Source organism: Bos indicus, chromosome 29, assembly GCF_029378745.1.
Source record: "Bos indicus isolate NIAB-ARS_2022 breed Sahiwal x Tharparkar chromosome 29, NIAB-ARS_B.indTharparkar_mat_pri_1.0, whole genome shotgun sequence".
Lineage (NCBI taxonomy): Eukaryota > Metazoa > Chordata > Mammalia > Artiodactyla > Bovidae > Bos > Bos indicus.
In genome coordinates, this window is record NC_091788.1 from 48,671,599 (window position 1) to 48,684,806 (window position 13,208).

The window sequence follows — 13,208 nt, forward strand, 5'->3', positions numbered from 1 at the left end:
CGAGGGTCGCCGGCCAGCCCCGGAAGCTGGACGAGGCAGGGACAGGTGCAAGACCTCCAGGAGCCTCCGGGAGCCGGGCCAGCTCCCAGCGGTTCCAGACTTGTGCTCACAGCTGTGAGAGAACGGTTCCTGGTGTTTCTGAGCTGCTCGGGTTGTACTGATTCGTTAAATTAGACACAGAAGAGGACACCCGTGCCTCGAGGGACATGAGACTAGGAGAAACGGCACGGGGGGGCCATTCTGGGGGCTTCGGGCAGCACAGGGGCTGTGGGGAGGGGCCTCAGGGCTGTACGGGAGGGGGCTGCATCCCCAGGAAATACCTGCCCCTCATGGGTATGTCCAGGGCAGTCCTCTTTGCTGGGGGCCAGCTCGGGCCAGTCAGGAGAGCTAAGACAGACCCGGCCCCAGAAGGGAGGGCCCAGGCCGCCACAGCCCGAGCCCGGGATGAGAGACTCTGTTCCTCTAAGTGGGGCCAGTCTTTCCTGCCTCCTAGACAGAGGATTCTCCGGCAAACCCAGCAGACAGAGAGGCTGTGGCTTCAGAGTCTACCAAACCAGTCACTTAGGGGACAGTGGAGAAAACAGGATGGTTCTCCTACCAGCGTGGACCCCAGAATGGAGACCCCCACAGCCTCAGATGCAGGACATCAGTGCCGAGACCCATTCAGAATGTCTTTGCTCCATGGAGGAAAAAGGAGGGATCAGGAAACCGCAAGGAAATGAAAGGGATGCCAGTTGGGGATAGGGCGCGGGGGTGCGGGGCGGAAGAGCTATCCTGGAAACACACACGTCTCAGGCCCCTTGAGAAGCAAAGTGATGGAGCAAGCTTGGCGAGGGGTCTGGACGCACCCAGGGGAGAACGGAAGTCAGCCAAGTTCACAGGAGCTGCTGCTCCCCACTTGTGGATTGGGTGGTAAATGCATTTTTAAAATGTGGCATCCTTTTCAACAAGACTTTGAAGGACACAGCACATATGAAAATCTGGAACAGGGTGAGCATGAAGCCAACGGGGCCTTTGGATGGTCGACTCAGCGCCCAGGGTCATAGCGTAAGAGGGGGCCATTGAATGGTGCCCCTCTTGTGTGTCTGCCCCTCCCCCACGGCTGCAGGGTCTTGAACCCCTCGTCAGAACCTTGTTCTAGGAATCTGTTACTGAGCAAGAAGCCACCCCAGAAAGTAGAGTCTGCAAACCACAGCGTCGTTTATTTTTCTCTTCTGAGCATCAGCAGGGGTGACCAGGCTCACTGGGGTCCTTTGTGTGTTGCAGCCAGCCAGTAGCTACCCTGGCTTTTCTCGGAGGCATCCTTGCTCGTGTGGTTGGTGTGTGATGCCAATCTGTGTTCTCCACAGGGTCCGGGCTTCCCCACAGCCTGGCAGCTGGGTCCCAAACGGGGATGAGAGCCGCAGAAGCTGGACTGCCTCTCAGGACCTAGCCTCTGGCCCCAGAAGTCACGCAGCCTCTCATCTGCTACATTCTGCTCATTAGACGCAAGTTGCTCGGACAACTGTTATTCAGGGCATGAAATTCAGTCCCAAGTCTTGAGGGCGGGGCATCGAAGGATTCTCATGCATATTTTGAGCCGTCAGCCTTTCCTTCTGGCTTTTTGGGAGGAGGTGAGGTGGGCCAGCTCCGGCCTTTCAAGATCACAGAGGGAGCCCTGGAAACAGCCTCCAGGAAGTAGAGAGCCCACAAGTCAGTGCAATGCCGTCCTGTGAGCTGGCCCCTGAGCCTCAGTCTTCCCATCTGCAGGGTGGGTGGAGCTGGGGTGCACGAGTCCTCAGTTCACACCCCACTCTCTCTGCCCCCAAACCCACACGTGTGCCCGCCACACCCCTGGAATCTTCACCGAGACCCCGTGTTCCTTGAGGTTTAAACATACATACCTGAGAGTTCCACTCATACTTAGGTTTTTCTTTAACCAAACCAAGCTCTCGGTTGCCTGCTCTGCGGGCAGGACAGCCAGAGCTGTCTTCCCCCTGGAGCTTGCAGCGGCCCTAGGGACTCCTGCAGGCTTGGGGCCCAGCGCTGAGTGGCAGGGTCAGGCCCAGCCCTCCCTCTCCCAGGTCAGGGTTATGTAACCCAGCAGGAACTCCCGGGCAGCCTGCACTTGGAGGTAGCAGAGGGCGGGCAGTCCCCTGCCCACCCCAGCCCGCCACAGCTGCTCACAGAAGGGCCCTCGGGGTGACCGGGGGATGCTGGGAACCAGAGCAGGGCAGCAGGGGCAGGCCTGCTCCTGGCGGGGAACCAGGGGGGCCTCAGACCCCCGCTGTTCACTCTGCATAATAAGCAGTTTGCTGAAATCAGCGCTCTTCCCCCTTGATGCTGGCCGGTTAGCCAGCAAATGAATAATTTTTGATCATTATGGACTAATTTCTAAACGAGCATTATTGGAGGACCAGATTACTGCATGCTCATGCCCTGCGTTGGCCTGTGAGTCTACAGCAGCTCCAGGCGACTTTCTGCTACAAAGTCAATTTCAGAAGACCCTCAAACACCCCCCGGGGGGGTGGGGTTGAGATCCAGCCTCTGTGAATAGGCTCCCTGCCCCCGACCAAGTCAGATACCCTGATGCCCCCCAGGATGGAGGCCTGACATGCTTATTTGGAATAAGAATAGGCTGACTGGTGGGATCACCGAGAAGGTAGAGGCTGGGTTAAGGAAAGCCGTCCATTCAGGTGCTGCTCTGGGGGGCTGGTCCACTGGCGTGAGTCCACAGCGTCAGGCCACGTGGACACTTGGTGCCAGGGAGTCCCGAAAGTCCTTCCTGATCTTAGGCCAAAGAGGGGAGGGTGGTCAGAGAGAAAACACGCTGGACTGCTGGGCAGGAGGCTGGGGTGTAGCCCTTGGTGTGACCTTTACTGAGGGTCTTAATCTCTCCATGCTTGTCATGTCCCAGAATGGACTGCTTCCCGGTCCCAGGGCACCACTCTTCACTCTGTGGACTCAGCGGTGATCCAGAGGAGTCTGCCTCTGCCCCCGTCAACTCTCAGTTGCCCCCTCAGTCTCTGGGGAGACGGAGATCAAACAGACAAGTGGATGTACAACTCCTTAAAGTTGTGGTAGACTTTCCAAGGCATCCCAAAGCTTTTACGAAAGCGTTCTTGTTGTTCAGTCACTAAGTTGTGTCTGACTCTGAAACCCCATGGACTGCAGCACGCCAGGCTCCTCTGTCCTCCACTATCTCCTGGAGCTTGCTCAAATTCAGGTCCACTGAGTCGGTGACGCCACCCGACCATCTCATCCTCTGTGATCCCCTTCTCCTCCTGCCTTCAATCTTTCCCAGCATCAGGGTCTTTTCCAATGAGTTGGCTCTTTGCATCAGGTGGCCAGAGTCTTGGAGCTTCAGCTTTAGCATCAGTCCTTCCAATGAATGTGCAGCATTGATTTCCTTTAGGATTGACTGGTTGGATCTCCTTGCTGTTCAGGGGACTCTCAAGTCTTCTCCAGCACCACAGCTGGAAAGCATCGATTCTTCAGCTGCACTTACCCGTCTCCAGATGTAACACAATTACACTTCCCTCTCACTAAGTCTTGCTCATCACCTGTTCCTCACTCCGGGTGCACCAGGATCCTGCTCTCCTGGGCCGTCACAGATGCTGTGTAAGAGGAGACAACACGGAACGGTGGGCAGGCATGTCGCCCACCTCTCCTTTGTCACACACGGGCTCCCCTCTGACATTGGACTTCAGTTACCAAACACACGTTCAAAGATAAATTCTTGAGAATTTCAAGTCAGCAATGACCAAGGTGCGGCCCTTCTAAGACGTGCCGGCCCTGAGTCCTGGCTATAAGAACACATGCCAGGGTGCCGTTGTGTGCCCAGGGAGGGACGTCACAGCCCCAGGATTACATTGAGAAGAGGCGCAGAGTGGAGCCGGGAGAAACACAGGAAAGAAGACGTGGAGACACAGTGACTGCCCTCCAGTGCTTGGCTGGCTCGCAGCTTCCAGCCACCTGAGCCACTGGCTTCGAATCGCTATGAGCTGAGTCTCCTGCTTCTTGGTCCCCAGGTGTCGATTTCCCATCCATGGGGTGGAGACGCCGCGTTCCCGCCCTGCCTGACAATGCAAGGCTGCTGGGCTCTGTGAAAAGCAACTAAATGCGAGGCTGGTAAGAACTGTGCACGCGGAGAGTACGGTATGTCTCCACCAGATTATCATGGACCTGACCTAGCAGAGCAGAGAAGGCACTTCACACACAGCCTTTTTCGTTTTGAGACAGTCTGTTCATTCCAGTGGCAGCTGGTTTTGAATGGTGCTTGAGAACCCCCGCTGGTCCGGGACCTGAGATCCTAGACAAAAACGCTCACAGGTGTCTCTGAATGCTTGCTATCCTTGGGCAGTTTCCCTGAACCACTTGAAGCCAAAAGGCAAGGACTGTCTCACAAGTGTTCCGAGGCTGTCATAACAACTTCACACACATTGGGGGCTTAAACCATCACAAATTCATCCTGCCTTAGTTTTAGAGACTAGACGTCTGGGCTCGGGGAGTCCTGGGGCCGTGGTTCCTTTGGAGACTCCACGGGAGGGTCATTCCCGCATCTTCCAGCCTCTGGGGCTGCAGGTATCCCGGGCTCACGGCTGCATCCCTCCAGGCTCTGCCTCTGTCTTCACTCAGCCTCCTCCCCTCCCTGTGGGTCTGTGTCTTCTTCCCTGTCTCTTGTTAGGATGCCGGTCATGGCTTTCAGGGCCCACTCAGGTGGTGCAGTGGTAAAGAATCTGCCTGCCAGTGCGAGAGATGCCAAAGAGGCAGCTTAGATCCCTGGGTCGGGAAGAGGAAATAGCAACTCACTCCAGTATTCTTGCCTGGGAAAGCCCATGGACAGAGGAACCTGGCCTTCTGTAGTCCATGGGTTTGCAAAGGAGTTGGACTGAGTGACTGAGCACACACATACAAGTGATGCGGAGTGATCGCATCTCAAGACCTTTAACTTCATCACATCTGCAAAGACCCTTTCCCCACACAAGGTCACATTGGCAGGTTCAAGGGTGAGTTGCTATTGTTGCTCAGTTCCTAAGTTGTGTCCGATTCTGTGCAATCCCATGGACTGCAGCACGCCAGGCTCCCCTGTCCTTCACCATCTCCCGGAGTTTGCTCAAACTCATGTCCATCGAGTCAGTGATGCCATCCAACCATCTCATCCTCTGTCATCCCCTTCTCCTCCTGCCTTCAATCTTTCCCAGCATCAGGGTCTTTTCTGATGAGTCTGCTCTTTGCATCATGTAGCCAAAGTATCAGAGTTTCAGCTTCAGCATTAGTCCTTCCAATGAACATTCAGGGTTGATTTCCTTTAGGATGGACTGTTTTGATCTTCTTGCTGTCCAAGGAACTCTCGAGTCTTTTCTGGCACCACAGTTGGAAAGCATCAAGGACATGGGTATTTGGTGGGGGCGTTACCATTCAACTCGCCAAATCGGCGGCTCACTGAGGGATGCTCCCAGGAAGACTCGACTCCACTCTCCAGACCCACTCTGGCCAGAGAAGCTGGTCTTGGCCACGCTGCCCACGCAGGGAGAGGCCCCTTGAGCAATGCCAGAAACAGCTGCTCTGAGTCCCAGGCTGGATGTTGCTGGGAGAATTGTTGTCTAGTCTGACCAACTTTTCCCTTTTTAAATACTGTTCATCCTCAAACCTTTAGAGATGGCTGCTAGGTGCGGGTTAAACTGCAAAGTGGTTTCTCAAACTCTGCCCTCCTGGCATCCGGGGCCGGGTCGTTCTCTGGGGTGAAGGCCATCCTGTGCACTGGGATATTCAGCAGCATCCCTGGCCTTGACCCACCAGACCCGAGTGACACCCCCCAATGCTGACAATCAAAGATGTCTCTAGATAATTGCCATTGTCCCCTGGGGGGCAGAATTGCCCCCGGTGGCGGGCCCCGGGCTGCAGAAGGCGTGGTGGAAACAGCCTACCAGCCTGGGGTCTGGAGGAGGGGCATGCACCGACCCGCCGTGGGACCCTGTGCTTGTTCTGGAAGGTTCTGGCCTCGGGCTTTCATTATGGGAACATAAACACTCAGTGACATTTTGACAGAGCCAAGCTCTGTGTGTAGAGACCATCGAGGGAGCTCCCTGCTTGGCCAGTGGCTAGGAGTCAGTGCCCTTCCTGCCATGGCCTTGGTTCAATCCCTGGTTGCGAAAATGGGACTCTGCAAGCCGAGCTGGGCAGCAGAAGGAAAAAAAGGGACAGTCACGAAGAAAACAGGTGCTCAACAAGGGGCTTTCCAGGTTTTGGGTTTATTTCGTGAAGTATACCATCTTTATTGCAGCCTGCACCCAGCCCAGTGCCAGGCACCCAGGAGCTGCTCGCTGGGACGTGTCTCCCTGGGCTCGTGGTCTTCAGGCGGGTCCCCGGCTTCTGGACACCAGGCCCCCTCACTTCCTGACATTCCATTCTACACGTGGGATGTGAAAGGGAATGGGGAGAAAGCTGACCCCCCCGAGGGGTCTGGAGGCTCCTTCTCGTCCCCAGGCTGCCTGCAAGCCCTCCTAAACGTGCCCTCAGTTTGCACTTTGAGAAGATGCTTCCGGAATGTGGACGGCTGGCCTGGAGCCACGCTCCTCAGTGTGAATCACCAGAATTTCCCTGGGAACTGGCCTCCACCCAACAGCACCCCAGATGGGCAGAAGCCCTCTGACCCTGCCATCCGGATGCCACTGGACTTGAACCACTGCCCACTCCAGAAACCGTGGACCTGCACTGCCATTCAGGCACTCTGTAGCTGGGTCAAGAAAGGAGCAAAAATTGTAGAGAATTTAAGGATTCCTTTTTAAAAAATCCACCACATTGATGTACGATGGACATTTTCTTCCTTTAAAAAAATCTCTCTAGAACAAATGGCCAGAGGTCTACCCACTAACAGAGTCTCACAAGCAGGATATAGCATCCTTGACGGGCGGTACAGTGTCGTACAGCAGACGCCCAGGACTTATCTTGTTTAACCGAAACTTTACGCCTCTTAGACGTGTCCCCGTTTGCCCCTCCCCTCCACCCCAGTGACACAAATTTGCCCTCTATCACTGAGTTTGATTATTTTAGAGAACTCATAAAAGTAGAATAATAAGGCTGTTGTTCGTCTAAAACCAACTCATTTCACTTAGCAAAGTGTTCTCAAGCGTCGTCTAGATTGTTGTCACAGCAGGGTTTCCTTCCTTTTCACGGCTGAGTAATATTCCGCTGCATGCATAAACCGCACCTTCTTTATCCATTCGTTAGCTGACGCACACTTAGGTAGTTTATTTAGGTAGTATTATTTTGCGAATAATGCTGCAGTAAACGTGGACGAACAAAGATCTCCCCAAGATCCTGATTTTAACACTTTGGGGTAGGTATCCAGAAGTGAGATTGCCGGATCATTTGGCAATCTTGTTTTTAGAGAATTCTGTGGAAGCTCCATAATGTTTCCCTCAGCCATCGCACCATTTCACATTCCCACCAGCAGTGCAGAAGGCTGCGGTTCTCCATACCTTCACTAACACTTACCTTTCTTTTGATAATAGCTGTCTTAGCGGTAATAAGTCATTGCAGTTTTGATTTCCCCTTCCCTGATAATTAGTGAAGTCGAGTGTCTTTTCACATGTATGTTGGCCATTTATACGTCTTCTTTGGAGAAATGTCTATTTAAGTATTTAAGTTTTGAACTGGTTTATTAATGTTTTGTTTGTTTTTAATTAATTTATTTATTTTAATTGGAGGCTAATTACTTTACAATATTGTGGTGGGTTTTGCCATACATTGACATGAAGCAGCCATGGGTCCCTCATCCTGAACTCCCCTCCCACCTTCCTCCCCACCCCATCCCTCTGGATTGCTCCAGAGCACCAGCTCTGAGTGCCCTGCTGCATGCATCGAACTCGCTTTGGTCATCTATTTTACAGACGGTAATATACATGTTCCGCTGCCACTCTCTTAAACTGTCCCACCCGCGCCTTCTCCCACAGAGTCCACAAGTCTGTTCTTTACATCTGTGTCTCTTTTGCTGTCTTGCATACAGGATTGTTATTACTGTCTTTCTAAATTCCATTTATATGCATTGATACACTGCATTGGTGTTTCTGTTTCTGACTTACTTCGCTCTGTATAACAGGCTGCAGTTTCATCCATCTCGTTAGAACTGACTCAAACGCATTCTTCTATATAGCTGAGTAGGATTCCGTTGTGTGTATGTACCACAACTTCCTTACTGAATTGGTTTAGTTATTCTTTGTTTCTTGCTATTTAGTTGTAGGAATTCCTTATAAATTAGGGGTATTAACTTCCTCTCAGCTACATGGCTTGCAAATACTTTCTCCCATTCTATGGGCTGAATTTCTACTCTGTTGGCAGTTTCTTTTGTTATACAGAAGATCATTTTTTCCATCTTTCTAGATCTGTCCTTCACTCAGCAATATGCACATAAGATTCCTCTGTGTCTGTTTGTGGCTCTGTAGATTATTCCTTTTTATTGCCAGATAGTGTTCTTCTGTACTGACGTATGTCAGTTCCTTTATCCATTCCTCTATTAAGAATACTTTGGCTTCTTCCAGTTTTGGGTGATAATGAGTAGAGTTGTAAACTTTCAAATGCAGACTTTTGCGTGCACATAAGTTTTGAATCAGTTGGAGAAACACCCAAGATACACTTCCTGGGTCACGTGGGCTTCACAGGCGGCTCTAGTGATAAAGAAGCTGCCTGTCAGTGCAGGAGACGTGAGAGACGCACGTTCAATCCCTGGGTTGGAAAGATCCCCTGGAGAGGGGAATGGAAGCCCACTCCAGTGTTCTTGTCTGAAAAATCCCATGGATGGAGAAGCCTGGCGGGCCACAGTCCATGGGGTCGCACAGAGTCAGCCACGGCTGAGCGCGCACACATACTCTTACATATTCTGTCTCTTCACATTTCTTTTTTCTCTCTGAGTTTCGTTTTATAAGGTTCTCTTGCCCTTTCTCCAAGTTCAGATTCTTTCCTCTGCTGCCTTACAGCTCCTGACGAGCCCGCTGGAGACATTCTTCATTTTTGTTGCCGTGGGTTTTGTTTCCAGTGTCTCCTTTTGATTGGTTCTTAGAGTTTCCATCTCTCTGCTGACATGACCCATCTGTTTTCAGCTGACATTACCCAGGTACTATCTACTTTTTCCATCAGAACCTTCATGTATTAATCACAATTGTTTTAACTCCCCCGTCAGCAAATTCTAACATCTGTGTCATATCTGAGTCTTGCTCTGATGGTTGCTCTGTCTTTTCAGGCTGTGTTTTTTTCTTGCTGCTTGGCAGAGAAGGGAACGGCAACCCACTCCAGCATTCTGGCCTGGAGAATCCCATGGACTGTATATCCATGGGGCCACAAAGAGTTGGACGCAACTGAACGGCTTTTCACTTCACTGGCTTATGCTACAACTATGCTCCTTCTTTGCCAGCCCACACCAGCCTGAGACCTTCTTCCTACATTCTGGGAAGCCCAGCCAGGACCCTGACCCAACCCAGGACTGACAGGGTTGATTTTGCCATCTGGTAAACCTGAAAACAAACAAAGAAAAAACTCCTGCCCCTTCTACTTTGAGGAGAGTGTTTGACATCCCTTCTTCTGTCCCCAACAAATTCCAAGGGAATCAGAGTCAGCACACAAAAGTCCTCTTTCATCAAAACGGAAGCATGAGCAAAGCTGGAGTAACTTCCTCCAGTTTCACAGGGAGTGGTGAGCTGGGAGCCCAGAATCCTGCATCCTCACCTGTGAGCGAGGGAGGGATACAGCTTCGTCCAGCTCTGGGCTGGGAGGGAGCCTGGGGTCTGTCCGAGCCATTGCCTCCCCCCGCCTTGCCATTTATCACAGCTCTGGCCATCAAGGGAGGAAACCACTCGGTCTCCAATGCTCTGAAACCACAGCACGTCTGCAGCTGCTTACCCAGCCCTGGAACAGGCACTGCAGGAAGAAAAAGTCTCTCTACTAAATTCCCAAAGCCTGCTTCTAGGAGCGTAAATGTTCAGTAAACATTAATATTCCAAAAATGCACCTCAACATATGTTAAGAAAGATGCAATAAATGCTAATGATAATAGTGTTAATTATAAGCCTGAGTGCTCGGTACAAGCCGGCAGGGCTTTAATCCTCGACGCACATGACTGGGGTCTCTGAGCCCCTCTCTGCACTGGAGCTCTGAGCTCCACAAGGGCCGCGGGGTGATGCTTTTGTTCACTGCTGCTTCCCCAGCCCTGCGCTCTCTTCTTCTGTGGGAAATGATCACAAGGCAAGACACATGAGGAGAGCTGCAAAACCCCCAGGACGCCTGAGCCTCGGTGTTGTGAATGGTCATGCTGGGGAACAGTAACAGAATCCAGGGTTGGGGAGCTGGGGTCCATTGTGCCTGCACCTGCCTTCTCAGAAAGCACCAAAGCCCCCCACATGCAGGGGGTCCCCTACCCTCTCAGCCTCAGTGACCCTTTGCTTATAAGGTGCGTAAATGAGATGGTTATCCAAAGCCTCACGTCTTAGGTCAGCTGCCGTTACAAAGTATCAAAAGTATCATAGACTTGCGGGCTTAAGCAACAGACATATGCTGTTTTCAATCCTGAGGCTGGAACTCAGGGATCAAGTATATCTGATGGGAGCTGTCTTCCCAGCTTGTAGACCACGCCTTCTCACCGTGGCCTCACACGGCCTTTCCTCCTAGCATGCACGGGCAGAGAGAGAAAGACAGTGAGCCAGAGAGTGTGGGATAAAGACACTTACCCATCGAGTCAGGGCCCCAGCCTTACAACCTCACTTAACCTTATTACTTCCCCAACTCCAAATAGCCGCTCAGGAGTTAGGGCTTCACCATATGAATTTGGGGACACAAATATCCCACCCATAATACATGACAAGCGGGACTTCCCCGGTGGCCCAGGGGTTAAGACTCTGCCTTCCAATGCAGGGGACCCGGGTTCCATCTCCAGTTGGGGAACTAAGGTCCCACGTGCCGCAGGCAACCAAGCCCATCACCACAACTAGGGAGAAGCCCCCACACGCTGCAACCAAGATCTGATGCAACCAAGAACTTAAAAAACCAAAAAAAACAACAAAAACACATAACAAGCAGCGTGTGCACGGAGGCTCTTGTGCACTGATTACAGGCAGCTGGTGGGTGGAGCCTGGTTGGGGGCAGACAAGGGTCTCATCCAGGCTGAGGTCAAACTGCATGGTGACATGGGGAGAAAAGGGTTTGCAATGAGAACCGTCCACTCTCCAGCTGATCTGGGGAAAGCCACTCACCCCTCTGCCTCAGTTTCCCCATCTTCAACGCGGATCCGCTGTCTCCTGGATACTGAAGTCTCTAGAGCCAGGCTGTGCACTAAGTGTGCGTCATCAGCAGCCCCGTCGCAGGCCATCTGAGGACCAGGACTTGTCAGCTGAGGGTCGGCTGCACAGGGCCCAGCGACTGTCCCGCTGGTCCAGTGTGGCCACCAGGGGGTGACCAGGCCATCTCTTGCCTCTGTGTCAACAGTTTCCAGTGAGCCTTTGGCCACGTGGCAGGCATCCACAGACTGGCTGCTGGGCCCGTTACAAACGGCCTGGAAGGAACTACAAGTCTGACACGCGCACTCACCCTGCGACAGGGCTGGAAGAAGCACACTGACCTCGCGGTCACCCAGCTTCTATCCGGCTGTCACGGGAGCCAGGCCACACGGGAGCCAGGCCACACAGACTGGACGCATCTGACGCCGTTGACGGCTGTCGAATAAGGCTCCGGGGCCATCAATCGGGGCCATGTGCTTCTGCTGGGTGTAATTAGCTGCCCTGCTGAGCTTGCCGGGTGCTCTCCGGCCGGCAGCGTTGACCGCGGGCAGCTTCGGGTTCTGCTTCTGCTCCCAGCCCTCGGGCCCAGCCCCCCACCTGTGGGTCCCACACAGAGGCCCCCATGCCAGGTCCTGGGTCCCTAGCTCAGAGCCTCCTGACAGCAGAACCATCCAAGAGAGGGCCCACAGCCAGGGGTCCGAGAATGGACCATGAATTTCGATTCTCCTGTTGGGTGTTTTCAAGGACTTCTGACTTCCGTGGCTGGATCAGCTTCCATCAGACACTGTCCAGGTGTATCAAGGAGCGAACACACACCCCTTTGTTTTGACCTGGGTCTCTATCTCTTTACAGCAGATCCAGGTCTCAGCCCAGAAGCGTGAAGAGATCACATGTCTTCATTTCCTTTAAATCAACCCCAACCTGCCTGGCCTCCAGGTGCTGGGCAAGCAAGCCCTGCCGGGCTGAGACCCCTCCTTCCCCTCTTCCCCTCTTCCCCCATCACCATCTCCCAGGGCGTATCTGAAGAGACAAGCTGTTCCCAGCTTTTCACGAGCGCCTGCCATGTGCCAGGCAGGAGCTGCGGGATTCCTCTAGCAGCATCTCTTCTAAAAAATGTTTAATAAAAATAAGTATTTTTGAAATACAAAGAGCTGTACATAAATTAACAACTTGATGAGCTTTAAGATATACACCTGGGAACCCATCGCCACAATCTACGCGACGAAACTCATCCATCACCTCTGAAGCTTCCCCTGCTCTGAGTTGTCACTTGTGACAAGGACACTTAATATGAGATCTACCCTCCTAGCAACTTTGTGTGTGTGTTTGTGAATTAGTCACTCACTCATGTCTGACTCTTTGTGATCCCATGGACTGTAAGCTCCCCAGGCTCCTCTGTCAATGGGATTCCGCAGGCAAGAAAACTGGAGTGGATAGCCATTTCCTTCTCCAGGGGACCTTCCCGACCCAGGGATCGAGCCCTCTGGAAGCACACAGCTCTGTTGTCTACAGGCCCCGGGCTGGACGGTCGCTCTCTAGGACTCATTCATTCATCCGGCAGAACTGAATCGTCACACCCTTTGTAAAGCTCCTCCAGTTTCCCCTCTCCTATCATCTCTTGGGTGTAGGATTAATCTCTCTGTGCTCAAGGTGAGGAAACAGAGGCCTAAAGATGTTTGGAGTTGGGACTCGAAGGGGAGCCCCGGGCTCTGAGGCTGGCAGGGAGTTCCCGGGATAGGTGGTGTGAGTGAAAAATGTTGCTGCTATGTCAGTAAATAAAGCGTGTGCTGCTGCTGCTACTGCTAAGTCACTTCAGTCGTGTCCGACTCTGTGCGACCCCATAGACGGCAGCCCACCAGGCTCCCCAGTCCCTGGGATTCTCCAGGCAAGAACACTGGAGTAGGTTGCCATTTCCTTCTCCAACGCAGGAAAGTGAAAAGTAAAAGTGAAGTCGCTCAGTTG